The sequence below is a fragment of the Eurosta solidaginis genome, chromosome 1 (genome assembly GCF_040869045.1).
Source record: "Eurosta solidaginis isolate ZX-2024a chromosome 1, ASM4086904v1, whole genome shotgun sequence".
NCBI classification, from domain to species: Eukaryota; Metazoa; Arthropoda; class Insecta; order Diptera; family Tephritidae; genus Eurosta; species Eurosta solidaginis.
The window spans coordinates 154,359,204-154,373,138 of record NC_090319.1 but is presented as its reverse complement, the minus strand read 5'-3'; the positions used below and the strand labels follow the sequence as shown (position 1 = coordinate 154,373,138).

At 40.9% G+C, this 13,935-nt stretch overlaps 1 pseudogene; it reads left to right on the top strand.

Moving 5' to 3' along the window:
* The first annotated feature begins 3,655 nt into the window (after positions 1-3,655).
* LOC137238232 (tRNA-dihydrouridine(20a/20b) synthase [NAD(P)+]-like) lies at positions 3,656-6,736 on the top strand (annotated as a pseudogene).
* The last annotated feature ends 7,199 nt before the right edge of the window (positions 6,737-13,935 follow it).

The window sequence follows — 13,935 nt, the reverse complement described above, 5'->3', positions numbered from 1 at the left end:
TGTCACATTTTTGACATTACATGGACAAAACATGTGGCAGAAGGTATCAGATCCTCTTAATATTAACGCTATGTCTGAAGTACAGAAATCCATCCCAAAACCACTTATTGTTAATGTCAATGTTCGCACCTGGAAAGACGCTAAAAATTTGCATGCACAAACACAGGCTGATGGTGCAATGGCCGCACAAGGTTTACTTTCAAATCCTACATTTTTTTAACGAACACTGCGGGGAAGCCCAAACATTAATGGAATGTGTGCAGCAATGGTTGGATATTGCCACACGTGCTGGTGATCGCATACATATTTGATATTTTCAGCACCATCTTACATTTATGTGGAGCAGTCATAGAGCTCGTGGTTGGCTTTGCCAGTGGTGATTGGTGCACGTTTGGTTGGCGCTGCCAGTGGTGGTTGCGCGCTGGTGGTGTTAACGCACGATTGTTGGTGCGGTTAGTGGTTGCGCTATTGATAAAGGTTGTGCGCGGTTGTTGGCACGGTTGGTGGTTTAAGTGCGCTGTTTGGGGTCACGGTTATGGCAAGTTTTAATACAGCAATTGTCGTAATTTTACTAGCCGGACACCCTGAGCTAACACCGCCTGTGGCTGAGGCTGAGGAGCGTATTGTGGATATACGGTTTGATGTGCGGAGTTGGAGGCACCGTTTATAGTGTCTATGCAGAGGCGCCACTTGGTCGTTATTATTACTGATTTAAATGTTGTATTACGGGGTCGTTTACTTATAATTCATGTTGTTGTAGCAAACCCAATGTGGACGAAAAAGTTGCGTCTTTGAAATTCAGTTATTCCGGAACACAGTCAAATTTTGGATATAGGCTGAGCCAAATTTTACTAGCAATTGGTGGTGTACCTTGAAATTGGCGTAGATGTAGTGCGAACAATTTGTAATGCGAACATTAATATAGATCCAGTTTAGACGGAGGGCCGATGGATACTCCAAGAGGATTATACTGCATTAATTAGCCATAACCAATTTTCCCAGTTTATTCCCTTTTACCACACGCAGGCCTTTAAGAGAGGATTTGCACAATCTCCAGCATACAGATTATTGCATTTTGGTTTTGAAACGCTGATGAATTCCTACATTTCGCCACCATTAAAACAAAACGCCGATAAAACGACCAGGCGGAAACTTTTAATAGTTGATCATTTTAGTTAAACAAATTTTAATTTTTTTGGTAACCCTTTGGCTCCGCTTTGGATTTTTGCCTGCTGATCTGTTTTTGTATTTGGAAATTTTGGCCACACCCGCGTTTGCCTTCTATCGTTGATATACTTTTGATTTTACTCCATCTCTGCAAGGGATTACTATTTAGCACGTCACAATTTTGCAAAAGAAATAGCAAGGTATTTTAAGCACAATTTTTGGCTCACTCATAATGTTCTTTTGGTGATGAAATATGTGGTCTAGAAATCCACTTTATAGCGGCAGCGTGCTGCTTACTCGCGACCACCACCGACGATACTTAGCCACTTTTCTCTCCAATGCGGAATCACTCAAGGAATTTATATCTATTTGTTAGCACGGGTTGAACACCATAATTTCAACTGTACAACCACTTTTTAATGTCTTCTTCACATAACTAAATTTGTAGCATAATTACTCCATTCATTTTGTTTTTACGCTAGTTTTTCCGCTTATGCTGCTTCTAATCGCACTCTTTAACGCAGTTGAACGTTTTTTTCAATTAATACGCTTTTAAACTTTAATTGGGAGATTCACACCAAGAAGATATTACTTCGCAAAGATACTACTGATCAGGACGCTGCAAACTACCTTTCTGATTTCTTGCCCAAAATGGCCAACCACGTCTAGAAAACTTCCATTCCATTACTGCGACTACGCAGTGGAACGGCTCTGTTAAATCGCATGATTTAACTTCGGTTGCCCATGGTGGAACCACACAATGTGGTAGCCACGGTGACATCCCTGCAGCCATATTTAAACGCTCCATGTACTTTGTTTTTGTGAAACGATGGACTAATGTCAAAATCGCACTGCGCTGAAAGTTGATGTGTCAAATCCTATAAAAACTACAGTCAGCTGCCACGTTGTATAGTTACGCCATGGTGGTTGCCGTTATTGGGAATTTTCCCACACCATTGGAATCTTTGGCGATGCCACCCGCGCGAAATTGAAAACAATTTGTTTTAACCACCCCAGGCGGACATGAGTGAGGGTGAATCCCAACCCTTTCCCTCTTAACTAACCAACTACCACCAGTCAGCAGAGCATGCAAAGCGTGCATCCTGCAAGTGGACCATAACATTATATGAAAAATTTCATTATGTCACGGCCTTTATAGCTCCGTCACATATGCAGTTTTCATATAGATGATTTTAACACAAGCTTATGCATTATGAGTAGATTGCACGTATTTTTAAGGAGAACGGTATAGTGAGCGGCACTGGCGCCATCTGATATTGTGAAAAGTAGCCAACTCTCAAATTTTGTTACAAACAAATCATAAGAAGAAGAATTTGACATTTGTTTACAAGTTGAGCGTTGAAATAAAGAACATAACCAAAATTGGAAAATGTAAATAAATGTAATTATCTGCGAATTTAAATTGCAATAATATGAACAAAGGCCAACTATAGATATTTTAAATGTTTTTAACACTGAAATTATTACATCACATGGATTTACAAAGTCAATGCGCCAATGGTGCGGTAAAGCAAATTGGCATTCAGGCGGCTTCTTCGTCAACATGGTGTGAAATTGGCATTGACACCAATGATCATTGCTGATTTATTTATAAATAGTAAAAAGGCGCGTGATAATGAATTTACCACAAGTTTAGAAGACATTCCTTGTATATCACAAGTCGCTGCGTGCGATGCGCATGGATTCTCGTTAGCAGTCCAGTTAATATATCCGCAGGTTGATGGCATGGATTTGAATTGTGACTCTGCGCAATCATGGGCAATTTCTAAAGCATATGGCTGTGGTCTGCTGAAACATCCAGAACTGATGAAAGATATTGTACAAATTACAATGCGTCGGTAATGCTATCGGTAAAATTACGCTGATTAAATGGCAGTGGAGAGCAATCAGTACGATCTACAGTGGAACTGGCACATCAACTAGAAAAATGTGGTGCCACATTTTTGACATTACATGGACGAAATATGTGGCAGCAGGTATCAGATCCTTTTAATATTAACGCTATGTCTTAAGTAAAGAAATCCATCCAAAAACCACTTATTGTTAATGTCAATGTTCGCACCTGGAAAGACGCTAAAAATTTGCATGCACAAACACAGGCTGATGGTGCAATGGCCGCACAAGGTTTACTTTCAAATCCTACATTTTTTAACGAACACTGCGGGGAAGCCCAAACATTGATGGAGTGTGTGCAGCAATGGTTGGATATTGCCACACGTGCTGGTAATCGCATACATATTTGATATTTTCAGCACCATCTTACATTTATGTGGAGCAGTCATAGAGCTCGTGGTTGGCTCTGCCAGTGGTGCTTGGTGCACGTTTGGTTGGCGCTGCCAGTGGTGGTTGCGCGCTGGTGGTGTTAACGCACGGTTGTTGGTGCGGTTGGTGGTTGCGCTATTGATAATGGTTGTGCGCGGTTGTTGGCACGGTTGGTGGTTTAAGTGCGCTGTTTGGGTCCACGATTATGGCACGTTTTAATTCAGCAATTGTCGTACTTTTACTAGCCGGACAACCTGAGCTAACACCGCCTGTGGCTGAGACTGAGGAGCGTATTGTGGATATGCGGTTTGATGTGCGCAGTTGGAGGCACCGTTTATAGTGTCTATGCAGAGGCGCCACTTGGTCGGTGTTACTACTGATTTAAATGTTGTATTATGGGGTCGTTTACTTATAATTTTATTCGAGATTTTCCTTCATGTTGTTGTAGCAAACCCAATGTGGACGAAAAAGTTGCGTCTTTGAAATTTCAGTTATTCCGGAACACAGTCAAATTTTGGATATAGGCTAAGCCAAATTTTACTAGCAATTGGTGGTGTACCTTGAAATTGGCGTAGGTGTAGTGCGAACAATTTGTAATGCGAACATTAATATATACCCAGTTCAGACGGAGGGCCGATAGATACTCCAAGTTAATTATGCTGCATTAATTAGCCATAACCAATTTTCCCAGTTTATCCCCTTTTACCCCACGCAAGCCTTTAAGAGAGGATTTGCACAATCTCTAGCATACAGATTATTGCATTTTGGTTTTGATAGGCAGATGAATTCCTACATTTCGCCACCATTAAAACAAAACACCGATAAAACGACCAGGCGGAAACTTTTAATAGTTGATCATTTTAGTTAAACAAATTTTAATTTTTTTGGTAACCCTTTGGCTCCGCTTTGGATTTTTGCCTGCTGATCTGTTTTTGTATTTGGAAATTTTGGCCACACCCGCGTTTGCCTTCTATCGTTGATATACTTTTGATTTTACTCCATCTCTGCAAGGGATTACTATTTAGCACGTCACAATTTTGCAAAAGAAATAGCAAGGTATTTTAAGCACAATTTTTGGCTCACTCATAATGTTCTTTTGGTGATGAAATATGTGGTCTAGAAATCCAATTTATAGCGGCAGCGTGCTGCTTACTCGTGCTGCTTACTAGCCACTTTTCTCTCCAATGCGGAATCACTCAAGGAATTTATATCTATTTGTTAGCACGGGTTGAACACCATAATTTCCACTGTACAACCACTTTTTAGTGTCTTCTTCACATAACTAAATTTGTAGCATAATTACTCCATTCATTTTGTTTTTACGCTAGTTTTCCGCTTATGCTGCTTCTAATCGCACTCTTTAAAGCAGTTGAACGTTTTTTTTTAATTAATACGCTTTTAAACTTTAATTGGGAGATTCACACCAAGAAGATATTACTTCGCAAAGATACTACTGATCAGGACGCTGCAAACTACCTTTCTGATTTCTTGCCCAAAATGGCCAACCACGTCTAGAAAACTTCCATTCCATTACTGCGACTACGCAGTGGAACGGCTCTGTTAAATCGCATGATTTAACTTTGGTTGCCCATGGTGGAACCACACAATGTGCTAGCCACGGTGACATCCCTGCATCCATATTTAAACGCTCCATGTACTTTGTTTTTGTGAAACGATGGACTAATGTCAAAATCGCACTGCGCTGAAAGTTGATGTGCCAAATCATATAAAAACTACAGTCAGCTGTCACCTTGTATAGTTACGCCATGGTGGTTGCCGTTATTGGGAAATTTCCCACACCATTGGAATCTTTGGCGATGCCACCCGCGCGAAATTAAAGACAATTTGTTTTAACCACCCCAGGCGGACATGAGTGAGGGTGAATCCCAACCCTTTCCCTCTTAACTAACCAACTACCACCAGTCAGCAGAGCATGCAAAGCGTGCATCCTGCAAGTGGACCATAACATTATATGAAAAATTTCATTATGTCACGGCCTTTATAGCTCCGTCACATATGCAGTTTTCATATAGATGATTTTAACACAAGCTTATGCATTATGAGTAGATTGCACGTATTTTTAAGGAGAACGGTATAGTGAGCGGCACTGGCGCCATCTGATATTGTGAAAAGTAGCCAACTCTCAAATTTTGTTACAAACAAATCATAAGAAGAAGAATTTGACATTTGTTTACAAGTTGAGCGTTGAAATACAGAACATAACCAAAATTGGAAAATATGAATAAATGTAATTATCTACGAACTTAAATTGCAATAATATGAACAAAGGCCAACTATAGATATTTTAAATGTTTTTAACACTGAAAATATTACATCACATGGATTTACAAAGTCAGTGCGCCAATGGTGGAATAAAGCAAATTGGCATTCAGGCGGCTTCTTCGTCAACATGGTGTGAAATTGGCATTGACACCAGTGATCATTGCTGATTTATTTATAAATAGTAAAAAGGCGCATGATAATGAATTTACCACAAGTTTAGAAGACATTCCTTGTATATCACAAGTCGCTGCGTGCGATGCGCATGGATTCTCGTTAGCAGCCCAGTTAATATATTCGTATGTTGATGGCATGGATTTGAATTGTGACTCTGCGCAATCATGGGCAATTTCTAAAGCATATGGCTGTGGTCTGCTGAAACATCCAGAACTGATGAAAGATAATGTACAAATTACAATGCGTCGGTAATGCTATCGGTAAAAATACGCTGATTAAATGGCAGTGGAGAGCAATTAGTACGATCTACAGTGGAACTGGCACATGAACTAGAAAAATGTGGTGCCACATTATTGACATTACATGGACGAAACATGTGGCAGAAGGTATCAGATCCTCTTAATATTAGCGCTATGTCCGAAGTAAAGAAATCCATCCAAAAACCACTTATTGTTAATGTCAATGTTCGCATCTGGAAAGACGCTAAACATTTGCATGCACAAACACAGGCTGATGGTGCAATGGCCGCACAAGGTTTATTTTCAAATCCTACACTTTTTAACGAACACTGCGAGGAAGCCCAAACATCGATGGAATGTGTGCAGCAATGGTTGTATATTGCCACACGTGCTGGTGATCGCATACATATTTAATATTTTCAGCACCATCTTACATTTATGTGGAGCAGTCATATAAAAAGAAGCTGCGCTTGGAGTTCAACAATTTTACGAGCAATCAACAAATATTTAAAATTTTTGAGGAACGTTATGACTTAAAGCGCCACACAGAATCGCATAGTAGTCCCTTGGAATATGCTAAGTGTATATAGCCTCAACTAAAATATGACGGGGTGCAAGTTAATAAATCATCAGATGCGATCACTTGGAATGAGAATCGGATGATAAATTTTTCAATGAATTCAAAGATAAGGTGTCGGCACCTAATGGCGAAAATGATTTTGAATTAGAAGGCAGCTTTTTCACACTACTATACTGATAATTACTTAATGAATTGGGCGAATAAAAATATGTATAAAAGAGGTCCTAAACTTATGTAAATAAAAAATATTGAGTAAAATGAAGTTTTTTACAGAAACTGTCTTAAATTTAATGACTCACCATTAGGTCTGGTTTAGGTGATGGTGTCAATTGTGTTAAAAACGTTTGTTCTAATCTGAAAAATTCCCTCAAAAATTATGACCTATATTATTGGCACCTAAGGAGTAGAAGGTTCAATCTGGTTGTTGTCGTTGTTGCAGCAGTGCTACGTGGTGTTCTGGGGACGTAGTGTTTCTGATGGAAGTATTTTGGCAGGCCTGTATTTTCTTCCAGTGAGTAACCTTTAGGCTTGGCGACCATATCGGGGACGCATAGAATGCAATCTGCCGGCCAATCGCTTTGTAAGTGGTAATGAGCGTTTCTATGATTTCACCCAAAGTGCTGCGGGCAAGAGATTAGAGAATTTTATTACGGCTATGGATTTTAGGTACAATTGCGTGTTCGCCTAAATGCAGATTCTGATCGAACGTCACATCCAGTATTTTCGGTTGTAAGACGGACGCGTTATGCCATCGACGTGGATGTTCAATATCGTCGACATTTGCCGCATCCATGTTGTAAATAAGGTCGCCGTTGATTTGGTGGGTGACGATGTCAGGTTTCGCGAGGCTATAAAACTGAAGAGATCAGGGATTTAGTTGATTATTTTATTACATAGCTCATTGATGGGTGGGCCAGGACAGGTGGCCATTATCGCGCAGTCATCGGCGTAGAATACTATGGTGACTCTTTCTGATGGTGAAGACATATAATTTATGGTCCACCTTTTGAGACATGAAGAAAGGGGGACCCTTCCAAGTCTTGAAGTAACGTGCCATGGTTGACTGTATCAAAAGCTTTTCATAAGTCTAGCGCTATGAGCATGGTTCTATGGTGGTGTTTTTGATTCAATCCGCAATTCATCTGCGTGCTGATGGCTTTTAGCACGGTGGTTGTGCTATGTAGTTTTCGAAAACCATGCTGATGATTGGCAAGACGCAAGTTTACAGTGAAACGGGGGGTGGGGGGCAAAATGGCTTCAAGTGTCTTGGCTAATGGCGATAGGAGAGATATCGGATGATAAGAATATCCTATGTTAGCTGGTTTCCCAGGCCGTATGCCGTCGAGGCTTACTTCTTTAGATGGTATAGCATAAACGATGGCGTCTTCAACCTCTTTGGCTGTGATGGTAATTGGGGACAACCTGGGTTTATGCTTGTGTATGCGTCTGTTGGCTCGCCGTCTGTCTTTTTCAACCATAGAATGCATTACTTATTGTCGTCAGAAAGCGCTCGCGCATTTTTCCGAAACTAACAGCACTTTATCGCCGAATGCGATGGATATTTTGTCGTTGTGCTTAGTTGGGTTCAATAGGGACCTTACGGTAGACCATAGCTTACCCACATCCGCAGAGAGGATAAAGTTCTTTAGGTGCTCCTCCCATTTCGCCCGCTTGTGTTTATACGCAAGCTGTCTGATGCGTTGTTTAATATCCCTTATTTAGGGGCCGCCAGAGTTGTGCTATCTTATAAGCCCATGTTCTCTCACTAGAGTTTCGGCATCCGCTGGATTCTTCCGGTGGGTATAAAACGAGTCGATGCGGATTCGAAGACCTTGCGGAATGCACGTTCAGCTTGATGGGCATCATTCGGGATTGGGAGGGCAGCGAAGCGATTGTCTGTGAAAGTTTTGTAATCTTCCCATTTCCCTTTTTGAAGTTGATGGAAGCTTATATATAATGATAATATATACATATATATGAAAGAAGTATAATTTTAACAAGTAAGAAATTCATTATTTTGCCAAGAGGTGTAAAATGAAAATATTAAGAAAGTTAATTCAAAAATTACTCCATTGCGCGCAAGGGTATAAATATATTTTGTTATATTCTAAGAAACAGGTAAAGCCTTTACGGAGTATTTCGTTGTTCGGTGAAAATTGTTGACTGCTCGCACCGCAAAAGCGTTACACTTTTTGTAGATAAACAAATTTACACATTTGGCGAAAATAAATATCAGCTGACTTTTGTTTACAAATACGCCAACTTGCATCATTGATTGTGGCGCTCTTACTGTCACGCATAAGCTCGTGTTAAACGCATCTATATGAAAAATGTCATTATGTCACTGCCTTTACTGAATTTAGTGTATGTTAGTGGAGTCGCGTGGCTTCGTCACACACGTATTTGTTGTCAGCTACACGTTGATGAAAATCAAAAGTTTTGGGTTTTTTCATTTGACGCTTACTTATTTAAACCACAAGTAACTTTTATTGTTGCGGAGCTGGCAACACCATTCACCACCTTCATGTTTTCGTTTGTTTAATTGCAACAACGAAAAAAGCGCCGATAGTACTGACCGGTTTTTTGCGAATAACTTTTAAGCGAGTGAAAAAATATGATTTCTGCTTTTGGATCCTGAATCTTGACGAATATACGCGTATTTGGGTACCACGACGTTAAATTGTAATATTACCAAATCTCGGAATTTAAAAGTTTTTTTTTTCATAAACTAAGATGATATTTTTGTTATTTTCAGGACCCCCTACCCTTACAAATCAACAACAGTTTGAAATTCGTGGCACCTTATATAAAATCCAACCCCTTGTTCATTTTGAATGTAAACACAAACTAAATACAAAAGTGCTTTTTGGTCAATCACGGATTCTGAATCTTGACGAAAATACCCGTCTTTGGGTACCACTTCCGACAAGTTCGATGCGAGTTTCAGGTGCAAAACCCAAGTTGTAATATTACCAAATTTCGGAATTTAAAAGTTTTTTTTTTCTCATAAACAAAGAGTTTCCTAGAGTTCCAGATGATATTTTTGTGATTTTCAGGACGCCCGTATATTGCAAATTTTTCAGTCAATCCGATTTTTTTCCTGTAAAAATTAAAATTGCAACAGCCACTTAAAATATCGCAGGAAAGAGTTGAATATATATTTCCTCTGATTCTCTCTAGATATATTTGAACGCATATTAGCAGTAATAAATAACGTCACTGTTGCTATAGTTGCGAAGCCGAGTCTTGCAGGGAAGGTTAAACGAGATGTGAATGAGGACATGTTGCGCAGATTATATTAAAAAGTTATAGTTGTAAGAAAACGCGTGTTTTCTGTATGGTTAGAAAAAACGGAAGTAAGTATTTTATTGACATTTAATATTCAAGATGTCATTTACATAGAACGGTTGCATTTATTAGTATGCATGTGTAATTCCAAATATACATAGCTTAGTATAAAATAATATATTTATTCAACACCCTTCCGGAATATATATTTTATACAAATGGGTGTAAAATTACTTTAAACCAACTTCGTTTAAGAAAAACTTAATTTTGGTTGCAGTTACGGCCTTCGTTAAAGTATCCGCCAACATACTCTCAGAAGTAATATATTCAAGTTTAATTTCACCGCTTTCAATTTTTTCTTGGATGAACTTTGCTTTAATATGTACATGTTTTGTGCGCGCAGAAAGTGAATTGTTAGTTGCTTTTGTTGTCACAAAAAACCACCATGGTCTCCGGTTCGCTTTGAACTAGTTCGTTTTGTAATCGCTTAAGCCATATAGATTCTTGAATAGCACAGACCATTGACATCAATTCTGCTTCTGTGGTTGAAAGTGCCACAGTTTGTTGACGCTTTGTTGACCAGGAGATTGCGCCACCTTGATACATAAAGATGTACCCAGAAGTGGATCGTCTGCTGTCGATGTCACCAGCCCAATCTGCATCACAGAAGCCAGTAATTTCTTCAGAGTCTTTTCTGTATAATAAAAACTTGGTTATAGTGCCTTGCTTACTTACTTACTTAATTGGCGCTTAACCGTCTAAACGGTTATGGCCGTCCAACAAGGCGCGCCAGTCGCTCCTTCGCTCCGCCAACCGGCGCCAATTGGTCACACCAAGGGAGTTTAAATCGTTTTCCACCTGGTCCTTCCAACGGAGTGGGGGCCGCCCTCTACCTCTGCTTCCATAGGCGGGTTCCGATAGAAACACTTTCTTGGCCGGAGCATCATCTTTCATTCGCATAACATGGCCTAGCCAGCGCAGCCGCTGCGCTTTAATTCGCTGGACTATGTTGATGTCTGCGTATAGCTCGTACAGCTCATCATTAAATCTTCTTCGGTACTCGCCATCGCCAACGCGTAGAGGTCCATAAATCTTTCGAAGAACTTTTCTCTCGAACACTCCCAAAGCCGCTTCATCTGCTGTTGTCATGGTCCATGCTTCTGCCCCATATAGCAGGACGGGTACGATAAGTGACTTGTAGAGTACGATTTTCGTTCGCCGAGAGAGGACTTTACTTTTCAATTGCCTACCTAGTCCAAAGTAGCATTTATTGGCAAGATTGATTCTTCGCTGGATTTCAGTGCTGATGTTGTTGCTAGTGTTGATGCTGGTTCCCAAATAAACGAAGTCTTTTACTATTTCGAAATTATGGCTGCCAACAGTAGCGTGGTTGCCAAGGCGCATATGCGCTGACTCTTTGCTCGATGACAGCAGGTACTTCGTTTTGTCCTCATTCACCATCAAACCCATCTTTACCGCTTCTTTTTCCAGCTTGGAGTAAGCAGAACTAACAGCGCGGGTGTTTAGGACGATGATATCAATGTCATCAGCATATGCCAGTAATTGCACGCTTTTATAGTATATTGTTCCAGTGCGGTTAAGTTCTGCAGCTAGTATAATTTTCTCCAGCATCAAATTAAAGAAATCGCACGCTAGGGGGTCACCCTGTCTGAAACCTCGTTTAGTTTCGAACGGCTCGGAGAGGTCCTTCCCAATTCTGACTGAGCTGATGGTGTTGCTCAACGTCATTTTGCACAGCCGTATAAGTTTTGCGGGGAAACCAAATTCAGACATAGCGGCATATAGGCAGCTCCTTTTCATGCTGTCGAAGGCGGCTTTAAAGTCGACGAAGAGGTGATGTGTGTCGATTCTCTTTTCACGGGTTTTTTCCAAGATTTGGCGCATTGTGAAAATCTGGTCGATGGTAGATTTACCAGGTCTGAAGCCGCACTGATAAGGTCCAATCAGCCGGTTCACGGTGGGCTTCAATCTATCGCACAATACACTTGAAAGGACCTTATATGCGATATTAAGAAGGCTGATTCCACGATAGTTGGTGCATTTTGCAGTATCCCCCTTCTTGTGGACTGGGCAAGAACACTTAGATTCCAACCGTCGGGCATGCTTTCGTCCGCCCATATTTTGCTAAGAAGCTGCTGCATGCGCCTTACAAACTCCTCGCCGCCGAACTTGAATAGCTCCGCCGGCAATCCATCAGCGCCCACGGCCTTGTTGTTTTTCAATCTGGTTATTACTATTCTAACTTCGTCATAATGGGGCGGGGGGACATATATTCCATCATCATCGATTGCGGGATCGGGTTCTTCATTGAATTGCTGCCTCCATTTAGGAGAGCAGAGAAGTGTTCCCTCCATAATCTAAGCACTCTCTGGACATCAGTTACAAGGTCGCCGTTTTCATTCCTACAGGAGTTTGCCCCGGTCTTAAAACCTTCCGTCTGTCGCCGTATTTTTTGGTAGAATTTTCGGGCATTATTCCTGGTGGCTAGCAGCTCAAGCTCCTCGCACTCACGCCTTTCTGCTTCTGCTTTTTTCTTCCTGAAAAGGCGTCTCGCTTCCCTTTTCAACTCACGATAGCGTTCACACACTCCCCTTGTCGCGCTCGTTTTTAACGTAGCCCTGTAGGCAGCGTCTTTTCTTTCGGTTGCAACGCGGCATTCTTCATCATTCGTGGCCGCCGGTAACCAATTTTTTCCTCGGCGGCGGTACGAAGTGCTTTGGAGATATGCTCCCACTGCTCCAGGTGTGAGAGTCGAGTTGCGAAATCGTTGGCAGTCTGTTGTGATTGAAGCTTTTCGACGTCTAGCTTTCTTGTGTTTTTTGTTCCTTGTTTATAGTGCCTTGCAGGTAACGCATTATTCGTTTCAGTGCAGTCCAATGTGCCTGACCGGGGTTAGAGGTGAAGCGACTTAAAATATTCACTGCATAGCAGATGTCCGGTCTAGTAATCTGTGCGGCGTATAAGAGACACCCTACCGCCTGCATGTACGGCACGTTAGCCATCGCCTTTCGTTCGGTGTCAGACTTCGGACACATTTCAGATGTCCCTTTTTTTGATTTGTATCGATCGGTGTAGATATTGGATTACATGTGTCCATGCCAAAACGCTTTAAAACATCGGCGATATATGCCGACTGATCAATCTTTATGCCGCTATTGTCGCGTGTAACTCTCATGCCTAAAACTGACTTAGCTTCGCCAATGTCTTTCATTTGAAACGACTTCATTAGACTCTCTTTTAGTTTCATGATCTTATCAATTTAGTTGGTGAATATCAGTACATCATCTACATATATAGCCACAAAGAATAATTCATCTTTCCGATTGGCATAGTAGATGCATTGATCCACTTCACTTCTGTGAAGCCCAAAGCTCAGTAGTACGCGGTTGAGTTTTTCGTTCCAAACTCGACTTGATTGTTTTAAGCCATATATTGACTTGCGAAGCTTGCAGATCCTTCCGGAATTGTCATCAAAACCAATAGGTTGTGTCATATATATATCCTCTTTTAAATTTGCATTTAAAAATGCGGTGACAGTATCCATTTGGTGTATAATCAAATTGAACTTGGCCGATAAAGCTAAAAGGAATCTAAGCGATGTATACCGTACGACCGGCGCATAGGTTTCTTCGTAGTCGATTCCCTTTTTTTGACTATATCCCTTTACGACAAGTCTCGCCTTGTGTCAAACTGCTTCGCCATCAGCATTCACTTTGGTTTTAAAAACCCATTTACTTTTTATGGCTGTCTTTCCTGGAGGTAGCGTGGAAAGATCCCAAGTCTGGTTAGCCATGTGCGAAGCCATTTCATCTTCCATAGCTGACTTCCATTCGTTTGCATTTTCTAGCGATAAAGCTTCTTCAACTGTTTGCGGCTCTTTAAGAACAAAACTCAATGCAC